This window comes from Prosopis cineraria, unplaced genomic scaffold (genome assembly GCF_029017545.1).
Source record: "Prosopis cineraria cultivar Desert tree isolate PC_DT_omini unplaced genomic scaffold, ASM2901754v1 PC12, whole genome shotgun sequence".
NCBI classification, from domain to species: domain Eukaryota; kingdom Viridiplantae; phylum Streptophyta; class Magnoliopsida; order Fabales; family Fabaceae; genus Prosopis; species Prosopis cineraria.
This window is the reverse complement of record NW_026555343.1, coordinates 27043834-27061488: the sequence shown is the minus strand read 5'-3', so window position 1 is coordinate 27061488 and position 17655 is coordinate 27043834. Positions and strand designations below refer to the sequence as shown.

At 31.4% G+C, this 17655-nt stretch overlaps 1 pseudogene; it reads right to left on the bottom strand.

Annotated features, from left to right (window-relative positions):
- Positions 1-17655, bottom strand: part of LOC129289204 (methylsterol monooxygenase 1-1-like) — a 75323-nt pseudogene that overhangs the window by 44003 nt on the left and 13665 nt on the right.

The following is a 17655-nucleotide window of genomic DNA, read 5'->3' as shown; positions in this document are numbered from 1 at the left end:
ATTCTAGATAAAGAAGCCATGTGAAAAATTACAAAACAAGACCTAAAGTTTGTTGGTAAAAATTTCAAAAGGAGACCACATCAAATTTTTTATTATAATCATTATAACATTTTTAATAAAAAAATAAGAGCACTTTAGTAGTATCCTATGTGTAAAAAAATAAAATTAACCTTTGGCTTAAGTAAGATTGAAACTCTAAACCTCCATATAAGTGATAGATATGAAAAAGCATCTAAGAGGGGGTGAATTGAGTGTTTGAAGAAATTTCAATTCTTTTCAAACTTTTTAGCAAAACTGTGTTCAAATGAAGTTTTAAGCAAACTTGAGTTCTAAACTTTATGTGTAAGAATGTCAAAGTTGATTTCATAAGCTTAATATGTGTGTTTACAAACAATTTCTTAGTGCAAGTTCGAGTAAGCGCATGTAAATATATCAAATTATATTGTGAATACTAAAACATAGTATAAGCTAAGGTTGCTAAAAATATAAAGAGTTAAGGAAAGAGAAATTGCAAATAATGGTTTATCCTAGTTCAACTCCTCCTCTTAAGCCTACACCTAATCCCCAAGCAACTACTTGAGATTTCTTCACTATAACACAAATTTGAATGGGTGCTTGCCACCTCAATACATTTACAAGTTCAATTTAAACACTTGTGAGCCTTTACAACAACTCTTTTTACTAATAAACTTCTTTTTCCAAGAGAACAATCTCTCTTGATTACAAAAAAATATCTCCCTCACCTTTTTGAAGGTTTTGAATATGTGAATCACTCACTTAAAAATCTCTCTAAGAGTAATGATGAGTACAATGAAGTTCAAATACTCAAATGATGAAGATATAGATGAACTTAGCTCAAGAATAATGATTTTCATATAACAAGAGTAACATGATCATGAATTTCATAGCTCATTAACTTCTAAGGTTAATCACATGTTCAAATCAGTTCAAAGTGTTAAATTTATAGCTCATAAAGTGAAATAAGTCTTAGAGACATCAAATGACTGTTTAGAGATGTTATACAGTGATTATAGCTGTTGGTGCTAAATCTTATGAGTAACTAGTGCTAATTCACATGTGTTTTGGAGGTTTCTCAAGCAAAAATAACATATCACGCAAGTTTTGGTAGTGCCTCAAGCATAATTTTGCATATATAACTTATTAAGTGAAAAAAGGCTTCCGAAGGTTATTTCTCGTGTGGGTACAGGTTGTTTCACATGTGATTTACCATTTAGAAGCTATTCAGTGTGAGAATAAGCTTCTGGGTGCATTTTCATGTGTGGTCAAGAAGTACTCTCACTTGAGCTTTTGCACTGGTGCTAAATCACGTGTGGTTGATTGCTGCTCTCATGCGTGATGTTGCAACTTCACTGCTTATAATTTTATGAAGTCTTACCTCACCTGATATAACTTTAAATTTGAAAAATTATATATCATTTGGAAGATCTCAAAGTCTAGTTTTCAATGAAAGAAGTTTCACACTCAAATTCAAGGTATATTTTGAGATATGATTAAAAAAGTGTATGAAGGTTAAGACTAAAGGATGTGCAAAATCAATATCTTAACACTCAACTTCTAAAGTTCATATCTTTCTCAATAGAACTTTATTTTGAATAAATAAACTATTGAAAATATGTTTGAGTCTATTTTCAAATTAGATATGTTTCACATTAAAATAATCTTTGTAGTGATAGATATGACACAAAATATGACCAAAGGTCAAAACTAATTTTTCTACACAATTCACATTTCAAAGCTTAGATTTCAAGTGTTCATGAACTTTTCAACTTAACTCTATTTTGAGTAAATAGAACAACTTTAAAAACTTTATGGAGTTAGTAAACAAAACATTTCAACCTTTATAAGACATATATGATGAAAGATAAAAACCATGATTATAGAAAATTATATCTTATACTTTCTCTCAAGAGCTAAAATGCATGTTTATATTTAAAGATTTCTTGAGCCAATACTTCATATATAAATCAATGAGTTTAACATAAAGATTTCTAGCCTAATGATATTATACCTATCAAGTCCAAGGCTTCTAAGGTGTATTCAAGTTTGTATGAATGTCTTCATTCTTCTTAAGCTCTTCTTGGATCATCCTTCTTTTTATATTTATGTTTTTTAATCATAAGTGTAGCATGCAAATGATGACTTAATCTTTGCTCCTCTTCATGCTTACTCTTATCTTTAATTTGGATAACCTTAAATGATATATCATGAATAAAATGGTTAGTCCAAGTGTCAATATGCATATATCTAAGTTATGAAAGATGATATTTTGAATCACTCTTGAATATAGAATCAATTCAAGATAAGAAAAAATATGATAGTATAAAATAACTTTTATGTACACAAATCATTTTTTCAAATCTCATGTAATATGGAATAACATAGGTAAAAACATTTTAAAATACTTATTCTATAGTCATAGTTCACTACTATATATACGAAAGTAATTAAGCATAAGAATAGTTAACTCATTTATATTTGTCATCGTCAAAACTTAAGCTAAATATAATATCACAAACCATTATGTCCAACAATAAGTAACCAGTATAAATTCTACTAGGCCAATACTCCTCTTATGTTGTAACTAAAATAATTAAATAATATATCAATAAGAAAGAAAAATTATTTAATTTAAATTTTTGGGTCATTACATCTAATTTTTTACATTAAAAGAACCATGATTTGCTAACCTATTCTAGTTTTAAAAATACTACTTTCAATTGTTAATTTTTATGATACCATGCCATCATGATCATTATTATTCTCAGAGATTTACTTATTGTTTCAATAGCACATACTTCATCTGTTTAAAAATGTAAGGTATTTTTAACTGAATCTCACCCCCAAATAACATTGTTAACTACTTTCAAACTAACCCTACCTTTTTATATTTACCCCTATTAAATACCCTACAATAAATATAAAGTCATTATCAATAAGGATACTTTTGAAAAAATTACAATGATTACACCTCAAAAAACTAAAAATGCCATACATTTTTGAACATCCAACTCCTCAAAAAATGCCTTACATTTTTTAATATAGAGAGTAATCAATTTCACTAGACATTATGATTTAAGATTATAGCAAAAGTCTTTCAAAGTCACACAACTCTTTTATATCAGTCGAAGTGGAACAATTAACCTTCAAAACTATGATATTTTTAACCACGAAATTAAATCACCAAAATGTCATGAATTTTTCATCATCACGTGCCATTTATTGAAACCACAATACAAATGAGATACCATATATATATATATGGGTAAAGATTTACAACTCAAAAGTCTCAACAATTGATTATGAAATAATGTATCATAACAAAGATATAAATTCTATATATGGGAAGATGAATCTTAAGAATCACATAAGTCACAACTTTTGAAAAATGTAAAATTATATAAGAGACATGAACATACATATTATTATGATATAGAGAGATGGATATCTACATGTAAAGTTTATAACTAGGTTATCTTTATTTTTTAATTGATCCTCTATGCGCATTCCCAACCAACCTTTGATATTTTCAATTAAGGCCCTTGGAAGTACGATGTCTACATGAAGGGCTTAAAGAAATAAGAAATTCCTCTATAGGCCCAAAGGCCCTTCATGTAATTAAATTATCTAGCTACTAGCACTGTGGCTCTAGCAATGTTTGCCAGTGATGGAGCTACAATGGCCAACACGATGGCTCTAACAACTAGCAATGGTGACACTTTTTTTTTAAAAAAAAAAGAAATAAGTGATTGTTCAGAAATTGTAAATATGTAAACAAAGTCATGTTCATACATTTACAAGTAATTGTTCGGATAAGAATAACATTGTGTCTATGTTTAACCATAGCCAATGAAAATACATGAAAGATAGATAACATAGATATATATTTTTTAATATAATATTGACAACTAGTCAATGTTGAAAAAACTTTTTGAAAAAAATTAAAAAAAATGGGTTTAAAAAATTGACAACTTTTTTTTTTATATATAAACAAGTCATGTTCACATATTTACAAGTAAGTAAGTGTTCGGATATAAACAATAATATGTCCATGATTAACTAAAAGCCTGTGAAAATGCTTTAAAGATAAATTTATAACATATATTTTTTTATCCAACAGAATATTGATAACTAGTCAACGTTGAAGGAACAAGTTGCTAAAAAAAATTGAAAAATTGAGTTTAAAAAGTTGACAGCTCTTTTTATGTATGGATGAGTCTCGTTCACATATTTATAAGTTATAGTTAGATATAAACAACAATACATCCATGATTAATATTAAGTCATCTTAATGATTGAAAACAAAAGCTACAACATATATATATATATATATCTATTGTATTATATTATCAAATAGCTTCAGTAGTCAATAGTGAACTACTTTTGCAACACCAAGGGGTCAAGGGTTTAAGGGTTCAAGTCCTTCCTTGGCCCCTTTAACAAGATTTGAGTGCAGGCACCGACTGTAAAGTCCCTTAACTCATCTAAACTTTATCATCCCAAACATATATTCATAATACAATATCAAAGTAATAGCCCTCAAATTTATTTTCAAAGTGAAGGATTCTAACTTCGTAGAAAATATGTTCAAATAAGATGGCTAATAAAAGCATAAACATAGTTTCATGACTCAAGAAAAGACCAATCATTTTTTAAAAAAGGGGCCATACGCTGCAACTCACAACACCATGTGCCATGGCATATGATATAAAGCCACAGACTCTCTTTTTTATGCCATACACCGCAGCATGACACACAATGCACTATGGTGCATATGACAATAATTTTGCTGTTAAATGACAATTCATAGGAGCGAACTTCTATCGTGCGCCAATTCCATGTCTGATGTCTGATTAGAGTGATTCAAATGCCCACATGAAGCTTTTAACACATTTTATCTAATGAGATAAGTTTGGACATGATTCAAAAGTCTAATCTAAAATTAGACACATAGGTGCAAAAAGTCACTTTTTCTTTCAAAACTAACTTCTTAAGTGTTCAATTCTCATTCCTTGTCCTATTAGACTACTTTGGGCCTTAAACTAAGTCCAAAAGAATAATATACACATGATTAACATATTAAATCATATATAACACATCAAATACTCATTTTAACCTCTCAATGCCACATTATATATTTGTGGACTTATATGAGGCACAAATATACAATCCTATACACACATAAACTTGTTTCACTTTAAATCGTCTAACTTCCACATATGGGGCTAAGCCTCACCATATGGTCGGGAATGACAATTACACTTGACTAATACAAATGGAGCCAAGCCTCACCATTTGGTCATGATCCACACACAACACATTTCATAACATCAATTTCACATATAAACTAGTAGAACAAGTTATACAACATAGTATAAACTTGCTTGGATAGCATCTAGGCCTACCCATGTATCCACTGCTATGATACACTCAGCAACATACAATATCATATACACAACCAAGTTCTTACAACATAATCACATATACATATTCACATATACTTATGCATCCTAGTTGACAACTCAAATCTCTAACAACACATTTATATATTTATTACATAATTAGGTAGTCATACCACTACCAGTAGAAGCTACTCCATTCTCATTTCCTTTTCTGACCTTCTCGTGCTTTTCTCACCTGTGTACAAAGGTAGTAAAGTAAGACGTATGTCCCAATAACTTAGATAAACCCTAATTATTAGTTAGAAAGTAAAAATAATAAACAAGAGATAAAACAATATTATTTCAATAGAATGATATAAATATACATGCATGCAATATCATTCTCATTCATGGCTATGCTTATGTACTCCCGGTTCCCCCTAGCGGAGCAAGCTCTATGCTTAAACTAGGACTTCCAGCCTTACATGAAATAAGGTCCACCAAACCACTGTCACAATCTGTGAATCATCAATATGGGTGGTCTCATGAGTCCCCATTAGCAGAGCATTCTCAATGCTTGGACTATCAGGACTTTGTAGCCTTATATAAATTAAGACCATGACCCCCTACCTTAATATAGGGTACACTCATGGATCATTCTCCTAGGACCTTCTTGGTAGAGCAAACTTTATGCTCAAGACTTTTAGGACTTCCTAACCTTACACAGAATAAGGCTGCAATCCCCTACCCTAGTCTAGGGTATATTCACCGATGTAAATGCACATGTCTCTTCTCATGCATTTTATGTATTACTCACACACTTGTATGCATAACTTGTTAAACATAATAGTTTGTGATATTATGTTTAGCTTAAGTTTTGATAATGACAAATATAGATGAGTTAATTATAATTATGTCTAATTATTTTCATATATATAGAATAGTTAACTATGACTTTAAGACAAATGCTTTAAAATATTTTTACTTATATTGCTCCATATTACATGAGATTTGAAAAAATAATTTGTATGCATCAAAGTTATTTATACCATGATTTTTTTTATCTTAAATTGATTCTATATCCAAGAATGTTCATAGTCTTATCTTTCATAACTTGAATATATGTAAATTGATACTTGGACTAACCATTTGGTTCATGATATATCATGTAAGGTTGTCTAACGTAAACATAAGAGTAAGTATGAAGAGGAACAAAGTTGAAGTCATCATTTGCATACTACACTCATTATTGAAGAATATAAAAATAAAGAGAAGGATTATCTAAGAAGAGCTTAAGAAGATTGAAGACATTCATACAAGCTTGGATATACCTTAAAAACCTTAGACTTGATAGGTATAATATCATTAGGCTAGAAGTATTTATGTTAAATGAATTGATTTAGATATGCAATACTAGCTCAAGATATCTAAAATCAAAACATGCATTTTAGTTCTTAAGAGAAATTATGAGATATAATTTTATATAATTATGGTTTTCATCTTTCATCATATATGTGTCACAAAGGTTTAAATGTTTTAATTACTAACTCTATAAAGTTTTTAAAGTTGTTCTATTTACTCAAAATAGAGTTAAGTTAAAAAAGTCATGAATACTTGAAGTCTAATATTTGAAAAGGCAATTATGTAGAAAATCTGTTTTGACCTTTTGTCATGTTTCGTATCATATCTCTTATTAAAAAAATCATTTTAATGTAGAACATATCTCTTTTGAAAATAGACTCCAATTGCTTTTTAATGATAACTTATTTATTCAAAAGGAATTATATTGAAAAAGATATGAGTTTTAGAAGTTGAGCATTGAGATATTGATTCTACATAGCTTTTAGTCTTGACTTTTATTCATTCTTTTGATCATATCTCAAAAGTTACATTGAATTTAAGTGTGAAAATTTTTCATTGGAAACTAGACTTCAAGATCTTTCCAACGATATATAATTTGTAAAATTTGAAGTTGTATTAAGTGAGCTAGAATATTATGAAGTTATGTATAGTGAACCCTTTAAATCACGCATGAGAGCAACTAAGACACATGTATGATTTAGCATCAGTGTCTAAATCATGAGTGAAACACCTTGTATGCATGTGTGAAATTGCACCCAGAAGCCTTGTTTCATACTAAATAGCCTCTAGAGTCTAAATCAAGCTTGAATACACCCTAGTCCCTTACGTGATTTGTCTTTAAATAGCCTAAGAGTCTAAATCACCCATGAAACACCTTGTACACATGTGTGAAATGTCTGTCAAAGCCTTGTTTCTCATTCTATAACTTGTGGTCCAAAACGCACATGAAGAACTTTCAAAACACATGTGATTTGTCTTTTAGGCACTACCATATGCCATTTCTTGCGTGATTTGTTAGGTTCTTAAGGAAGATATATCACCTATACATATGGAAGTCCAAGACACGCACGAAGCACTTCCAAAGCACGCATGATATGTCATCTTTGCTTGTAAAACATCTAAAACACACATGAATTAGTAATGGTTGCTCACAAAATTTTGCACCAACGACTGTAATCAATGTGCAACATCTGTAAATAGTCATATGATGTCTCTAATACTTATTTCACTCTATGAGCTATAAATTTAATACTCCAAACTCATCTTAACATGAGATTAACCTTAGAAATTATTAAGATATGAAATTCATGTTCATATTACTCTTATTATATGAAAATCATTGTTCTTGAGCCAATATCATTTATATATTCATCATTTGAGTATTAGAGCTTTATTGTGTTCATTATTACTCTAAGAGAGAGATTCAATCGAGTAATTTACATATTCAAAACTATTGTAAAGATGAGGGAGATATTTCCTTTATAATCGAGAGAGGTTGTTCTCTTAGGAAAAGAAGCTTACTTGTAAAGTGAGTTGCTGAAAAGGCTCACAAGTATCCAAACCAAACTTGTGGTTACACTATGGTGGCAAGCACCCACTTAAGCTTGTGTTACAGTAAAGAAATCTCAAGCAATAGCTTAGGGACTAGATATAGGCTCAAGAAGAGGAGTTGAACCAAGATAAATTATTGTTTGCAATCTCTCTTTCCTTATCTCTTTATATTTCTAGCGACCTTAGTTAATACTATATTTTAGTGTATGAAATTGAATTTGATATTTCTACTTGCTCTTAGTCAAACTTGTACTTAGAGACTATTTCTAAACACTCTTACACATATTGAGCTTGTGAAAATAACTTTAGCATTCTTACACACAAAGTTTAGAACTTAAATTTACCTAAATTTTCCTTTAAACACAGTTTTGTTGAAAAGGTTTTGAAAGAACTATAAATTCCTCAAACACCCAATTCACTCCCTTAGGTGTATTGCCATATCTAACATAACTCTTTCACAATAATGCTACTCTATTAGTTCATAAATACAATGCATATAGTTATACAAAATACTTACAAATAATTTAACAAACTAACAAGTAAAATGATTACTTTAGTTACCTTTTACCCTTACTATTAAGGGTTACTATTTGATTTGAACTTTTCAAGTCAATTCAACTCCCACGAGCAATCCTTGAATGCTCACTCTACACAACAAACATTCCTTACTCAATTTCCAATATTTACACAAGTATTAATTTGGCTAAGCTAAATCCCTTAATGCATAAAACAAATCAATTAACACCCTTTGAATTCATATAATCCTTTCTTTATAGTCATTTTTCCTTAGGCTACTCAATTAACAAAAACACCTTTCTAATCCATTTATCCCCCTTTTCTTCATTTTTAACCTAATAATTTAGGTTAATTATGCTTATATCCTAACAATTCAACCATTAAACTTCAAACCAATCACAAAACTTTAGTTTTACACAAGAAAGCCTTTTTTAAACCTCCCTTAGATTTCAACTCCTTAAAAGTCTCTGATTCAATTTTTTTACTAACAAAACTTAAAGAAATTAGGGTAAAAACACAACACAAAGCTGTATAATACTTACTTAGCAAGTTGCTAACTGAAGCAAACTCCTGAACTTTGGATAATTGAAGCCCTAGCAGACAAACCTTCCTCTCTCCCCTTAAACGTGTTTTCCTTTCCTTTTCCTTTTAATTGTATGAGCTATCATGATCTAACTTATTCAAATTTTATGTCATGTATCGCGGTGCAGGCAGCACATGCTATGAATTTATGAAACATGGCACAATAAGGCTAATCTTACTAATGCTCATATGTTTTGTCTCGAATCACTGTTCTACTATCCAATCCCGTATCCAAACCAACCATTCAACACAAAACATCAATCTTTCATCCATAACCATAATCAATCCATCAATTACTAATTTATCCCTAATTAGCAACTAGTTTTCTTGAATTATAATTCAGAATGTTACATCAACACCTGCATTAGAGCTCAAGTGACTGGTAGCAGTGGGATGGCCATTAGCAGTGGTGGTCCCTTACTAGTAACAGAGCTTCAACAGCCAATGCAGTAGCTCCAACAATGGTGACACTTGAAAAGAAAAAGAAATAAGGGTATTTTCATCATTTCAGTTAATAGTTTAATTACATGAAGGGCCGTTGGACTTGCAGATGAATTTTATATTTCTTTAAGCCTTTCGTATAGATGTATTTCTTGTGATGGCCTTAATTGGAAATCTCCCCATTAATTTTAATAGCAATGACCATTATCTTTAGCTTTGTTTCTATGGGAAAGAAATACGAGATAAAAAATATGAATTCCTATGGAGCTACGAGCAACTTCCAATCCCAAGAAATATTTAAAATCACCAAGGTCCTTAATTTTGAAAGCATCATCGAGTCTTACTTTAATAGAATTAATTTCATTGATGTCATTACTAGTAATCAAGATATCATTGACATAGACAAGTAAGGTAGCGAAAGAAACACCAGAATGCTTCATGAAAAGAGAGTAGTCAAACTTGGACTTTATATATCCAAAAGAAAGCACAGTAATAGAAAGTTTATGAAACCACTGTCGACTAGCTTGCTTAAGTCCATAAAGAGACTTCTAAAGCTTACACACCATATTAAGAGCAACTTTAGGAAAACTAGAAGGTAATTCTATGTATACTTCCTCATCCAAGTCACTATACAGGAAAGCATTATTGACGTCCAACTACTTGAGATGCCAATTCTTACCTACAGCAAGTGTTAAAAAAAGGCGAATAGAAGTAAGCTTGGCAATAGGAGAAAAAGTGTCAAAATAATCCAAGCCTTCAACTTGAGTATACCTTTTAGCCACAAGACGTGCTTTATACTTGTCAAGCTCACTATTTGACTTATATTTGCACTTGAAAACCCATTTACACCTAATGGGCTTTTTGTTAGGTGGTTAGGGTATAAGAATCCATGCGTTATTCTGTTCTAAAGATGCTACCTCAGCTACCATAGCATTGCACCATTCTTCATGCTTAATAGCTTGAGCAGAATGGTTTTGATGTAGTAGTAATATATAAGCAAAAATGTTTGTGATTCTCTAAAAGGTTAGAATATGAAAGAACAAAGGAAAGTGGATGATATATACCTTTATAAAGAGAACATGAATGAATTGAGTTAAGAAGGGCACAATGATAATCTTGCAAGTACCGTGGGGGCTGATAAGGTTAAGAAGAAGCCCAAAGGGGGGGAGAAAGGGGTATAAGAAGAAATAATAAAGAAGGAGATAAAGCAAAAGGTAAATCAGAGTAAATGAGAGAGTCAAAAACACCATTAAGAGAAGGAAATGGGGAAGAAGGAATGTCAAATAGGATAAAAGGAAACACAGACTCATACAAGACAACATGTTGAAAAGTAAAAATATGTTGGGTATGAAGGTCAAGTAATATAAAACCTTTAGTAGCATGAGGAATCCCAAGATAAAAACACTTGCGAGCATGAAGGTAAAATTTAGTACGATGTGTGGCAGATGTGGATGCATAATAGAGACAACCAAAAACTTTGAGATGATCAAAAGAAGGAAGGTGGTTATATAATTTGTGAAAGGGCATGGTATTGTTAAGAAGAGGAGAAGGTAGGTGATTTATAATGTACACAGCATTGAGAACAACATAAGACCAATAAGACTTGGATAATTTAGACTAAAATAAAATAGCTCAAACAATATTGAGAATATGTTAGTGTTTTCATTCAACAAGGCCGTTTTGTTGGGGTGTTTCAAAGTAACTAGTCTAATGAATAAGCCTTTATAAGCAAAGAAAGAATTCAGATGAAACTCAAACCATTATCAGATTGGATAGTAGAAATAGTAGTAGAAAATTGAGTCTGAACAAGAGAAATAAAATTTTATATATGTACATGAGCTTCAGATTTACTTTTCATTAGTACAATCCATGTAAAACAAGCATAATCATCAATAATTGTGAGAAAGTATTCATGACCATGAACTGACAAAGTGGAGTGAGGTCTTCAGATATCCATGTGTGCAAAGAAAAAGCTTTATCAGACATAGTAATGGTTACAGGAAAAGGAAGATGTTTTTGTTTGGCAAAATGATGAATATCACAAAGAGAATGAGAAACAGAAGAATCAATAAAATAAAATTCTTAGTAGAGAACATGTAGAATATTCTGGAGAGATGGCCAAGAAAAAAGTGCCATAATCGAAAGGATGAAGTTTGGATGTTGTTGACAGAAGGGCAAGCATAAGAAGGTGAAGGTATTGCTTGCTTGTAAAGATATAGCCCACCTTCTAACTCAACTGAACCAATCATCCTCTAAGGGTAGAGGGCTTGTATGATGCAAAGGGTAAAAAGAAAAATGAGATAACAAGTGTTGGAGATGGTAAGCTTATGAACAGATATGATATTGAAAATAAAGGTAGGGGTATAAAGAATATAATAAAGAATAAGAGAATCACTAAGAATAATAGTGCCTTTATGACTAGCTACAACACAAGAACTATCCAGTAGAGTAATGATGATAAGAGAGATAGCAGAATAGCTCATAAATAAAGCTACTGAAGAACATACGTGATCTGTAGGTCCAGTATCAATGATCCAAGTGGCATAGGATGTTGAAAAGGAACTAATAAAATGGTTACCTGTGATGGGTGTAGTAGAAACATGATTGACGATGGGGGAGACTTGGTATTAGAACCAAAGACATTTTAAATAAGAGTTAAAACTTCTGATATTGGTTAGAAGTAAATAAGGCAATACAACATGAGAAGTTGATAGAGATATAGTGTTACTATTCTCTATACTAGAAGGTTTAGTAGAAACATTATTGACTGAAGTAGTATTTCAAAATTTAAAGCCAAGAGGAAAGCCATGCTTCTTGTAGCAAGTATCAATAGTGTGTCAAGGTTTGCCATAATAAGTGAAAACTTTGTTAAAAGGTTGAGGCAAAGTTTTCCCAGAGATAAAAGGAACACGTGCTGTAATATCTTTCAAAACAAGATCGATAGACATCTCACGTTCTTGTTGAAGAAGAGAAAAAGCCTTTGTAACAAGAGGAACAAGATCGAGAATTATGATTTGAGATTTGATTGAAGCAAATTTATCATTGAGGCCACAGAGAAAATAAATAGTGTAATCTTGATCTAAACAATCTTTCACAAAATGGCCACCATCACATTGACAAACAGGATTATAGGTACAAGCCTTAAGAGGACATATAGTAAGCAATTCATCCTAAAGTATTTTGAGATTGGTGAAATATTCACTCATAAAGAGATTGCCTTGTTTGAGGTTACAAAGCTCTTCTTGAAGTTCAGCCAAACAAAACATATCTATGAGTGAAATATTCACTCACAAAGAGATTGACTTGTTTAAGGTTACAAAGCTCTTCTTAAAGTTCAACCAAACGAAACATATCATCTTGCTAGAAACAATCATGGAGATCCTTCCAAATATCATATGCTTTATCGATTTAAAGAAGGCTCTGAATAATTGCAGGAGTCCTAGATTTGGTGAGCTAGGACTGCACCATCATGTTACAGTGCATCCAAGCATGAAATAGAGGATCAATCAGCACTGGCGAAGGAAAAGAACAAATCAAGATGCATAGAATGAGACCATTCATGATAGTTGATGCCGTTAAGTGGCAGAGAATCCAACACTAATGCTAGATTTTCATTCAAGTAAAGAAAATAAGGACTAAAAGTATTTTAATAGGGATCAAAAACACAAAAATTAGGTTTCAGAAGTTGTGAAAGAGGAAGCTTCTATATATGAAAGAAAAACTTGCAGAAGAAATAAAGGAATCAAGAAAAGAAAAAAAATGAATGAAAATGATGATAACTATAACATCCCGAATTTCTAATCCTACATTAATAATTGATTATGAAAAAAATTAGTAATTTAATGTGAGATTAGAATTCTAAATAGTGAAATGTTATTTTGACTCATTTAGATAATGTGTGGATAGATATGAGTGGGAGAATAGGCTTGCAAACCAGAGTGAGTAAGTGCAATAACAAGTTTCCTCACTGTGCCAAGAGCCGCAGCTGAGGCTGCATGTGCTGTGATGCATGGGACAAAAATCAAATAAATGAGACGTGTGTAGCTCGTGAAAATAGAAAGGAAATTAAAGAAAGAGAGTCTTGGCATGGAAGTTTCCAACCGGTCACTTATTGGGTAAGTCTCGTACTATCTTAACCTCAAATTCTATCATGCTTTTTATTAGTTCTAACTATTGAGAAATTGAATTTGAGAGTTTTAAGGAGTTGATTTCTTACCTTATAGTAATAGAAAGGTCCTTTAAGATGAAACTAATACTTTGTGACTGGTTTAAGTCAAAAAGATAAAGCTTTAAAGCTATAGGCTCAATTGAGCCTAGTTTAGAGAGAAAGTAATTTGAGGAATCTGACTAGATAAAGGTTAATACTTGTATTGAATGATAATCGGTCATAATACGCATGAATAAGTATGAATAGAGAAAGTGGTAGTGATTGAGTGTAAAATTGCTATAATTGGCATTTTATCAATGATGAAATTGACCTTAGCTTGCTAATTTGATGTAGATTCTTCCATATGACGAGTTTAATAGTGAAAGAAACTTGAATAAAGTTGTGGAACATGGGTAATCCTTTCTATTAGACAGAAGGATTGAGATAACTATATAATTTATCATGTTTATTAACTATTATAACTATGTAGAAGTGATTGTATAATCACAAAAATCATTGTTTTGTATGCTCTTATGCATAATTTTGCATTTTAAATAGTTTTAGCATGAAATTGGTTTGTAAAATGAAAGTTTGATGATTGCTAATTTTAATTGATCTATATAAATGTATGTGTATATATATGGTGTAATTAGTGAAAAGAGCAGTGAAATGTATGTGGAAAGCATGATCATAGGAGGTGAGAGTTTACCCAGAGTATGGGTGGATATATGTGTGTAGAGATGCGAGTGAATAAATCCATATGGTTTGGCTAGCACATTGAGACATTTAATGCAGCATTTTATGGGCTAGTACTATAGATAATCTGATACAACATTTTATTGGAACTATTACCATGGGACATTCAGGCAGTCTAGCAACTCCCTAGTACCCATTAGGATCCAATTAGGAGTCAACAATGCCTCTATCACAAGTGTGTGAAAAGAGGAAAACTATAGTCCATATGTAGGATAGATTACCTTTGGCCGAGTGTTTCTATTAGTACAAGTGAGCTTTGGTTAATAAGTAATTGATCCAGTAGAGCCTATGATTCATGTCAAGAAGCTTCAGAAGTTAGGCAAATAAATGATCATGCTATTATTGGAAATTATGTGGAAATGTTTTTAAAAAGAGGAAACTTTATATGCATTTGTGTGTGTTATTACTTTGATTTTGTTACTTTGACATAGTTATCTATGTTAATGAACATGTATGAGCTATGTTGATTACTAAGATTTTAATCTCACTCATGGTTATTTATATTTTTTAGGTTATGGTACTAGTATTGTGAAAGGAAAGGATTTGGGCTAAGGATAGAGAATTCTCTACAAAGCCCATTGTAAGATCGTTAATGAATGTTCTTGTTAATAGTGTTTATGTATAAAAGTGGCCATAAGAATTAATATTTGTGCATAAATCTAGGAATGTGTATATATTTGTTGTGATTCTTGATATCCTAGACGAAAATGTGTTTATGTGCGTATGTGATAAAAGTGACCAAATTGGCTAGTGGATGGATGCATGTGTGTGTAAAATTGTAGTACGGATGATGTGTATGTGAAATTTAGCCTTGGATATGATTGAGATTGAGAAATGAAATTATGCACAAAAGTGTGTGATGGGCAATTTACAAGCCAAATGTGTGAATGTGTGTTATATTGTTTATAAATTTAGTCAATCAAGTGTACATTATCCATTTGAACGGGATCAAGGCCCTAAAAGTAGCTAATGACATATGGTTTCATTTGAAAATGCTTAATTAGCAAATTTCAACTTAAGACAGTCAAATAGACTTAAGTGTCTAACTTTTAAACAAAAGTTAGATTTAAATGAAACCAATGTCATTGGTAAGGTTTTAAAATAAGCTTCGTATGGATATTTGAATCATCCCAATTGAACATCGAATGTGAAAACAGCACACTTCCAAAATTCGTATTAGAAATTTAAAATTTGATAGCTAATTCTAGTATGTGTGTCGCAATGCATGTGTCAACGAAGGACAGCATACTACTACGCATGGCACAGAGCATTAGCTAGATTCTCTGTGCCACATGCTACAATGCATGTGGCACGAACTGCGGCTCATGGATCTTGATTTAGCTTAAATTGGTTGATTTGAATTTGTTTTCTTGTTTGCTTCAATGTGCTGAGGTATAGTGCTTCCGCTATGTAGTATTTTTTAGTTCGAGTATTTTATGACAAGATTTTTGAAATATTTATCTTAGGATCCCAAACTTTCAAAATAAAATATTTTATTCTAATTAGTAGATTGCGTGGAGGATCTTATGATAATGTCGTCAGGGCATTACAATAACATAGAAAATTGCTCTGATACCATGTAACAAATCGTACAACGGAAGCACGAAATAGAGAGAAAAGTATCTGAGAGATAAAATTGAATTAGTTTATTACTTCAATAAAGCAGCGTATTTACAGAGGCTCTACAACAAATAAATAACTAATTACAAACTAATATTTGTTATGCTATCTTAATACATGACACGTGGATAACTTCTAGAACTATCTGTCAAACACCAAGACACTATATAGGGAAATCACTATGAAGTCTCTCATAACTAGTCAATATACTTAAAAGTCCTATGAAATCCTTAAATAGTTGTCAGATTCCTAGGAATTTATATGTGAATAAGATTGAAATGACAATGATTAAAATACTCATGTTATAAGATGCCATATTGACAAGTTAACAATGGTCATTTATCACATGGCAAAGGCTATTGACAAGTGAGGTTACTCTTGTCACTAGTAGCTCACTTGTAAATAGCCTTTGCTCTATGACGTTGCCAAGTTGTTAGCATGGCATCTTATATTTTAATCATTGTCATTATAACCTTATTCACTCACTAAATTCCCTTAGACCTGAAATATATTTTTGAATTTAATGGATCTTTGGGTATTTTAAATAGTTGTGAGGGACTTTATGGTAATTTTTCCTACTATTTTCTTTGTATGGTTGGAGAAAAGAAACATTTTCTACCTCTTCATTGTGTGATGACAATATATATATATATATATATATAAGATGTCATATAAAGTGTCACAACATTTATGCTCTCAGTGGAGAGAAAAGGGAAAGAAAGAAACTAAATTAGGGAGTAAATTAAGGAAAAAAATAAATTTTTTTCTATTTATATGAAGAAGAAAGGAGGGAGAAAAGATGAAAGAAAAAATAAAATGTGGAACCCACCATATTTTTTTTTTGATGTATGAAGAGACTTCGGGAAAAAAATCATTCTTCCGTGTCAGATGCCCTTACTCTCCGGCTTCTTCTTGGTCTTTGCCATGGGTCACGCATTCTCTCTCTAAACCTCTGGCTAGTGGCTCCCTTATTGTGTTTGTCTTCAACGCAAATAGCGTTCAACTCAGCCAATATTATGCTTTCTTCTTCTCACAATGCCACCTCTATTTCATTTACAAATATGTTCCTCTTCACGAGTCTCTTCCGGCAAGTTATCGGCCAGCAACTTTGATATAGAGTTCTTATTAATTGCTATAGAAGGGAGCAGAGTGAGCTTGTCTGAACATTGTTATTAACTATAAGGACACTATATTCATGGAATGGAAGCACAACATTGGGTAGGGATCTAAATTCTGGACAGAACCTTCAACTTAGACAAAAAAAAAAAACTATTATTGTAT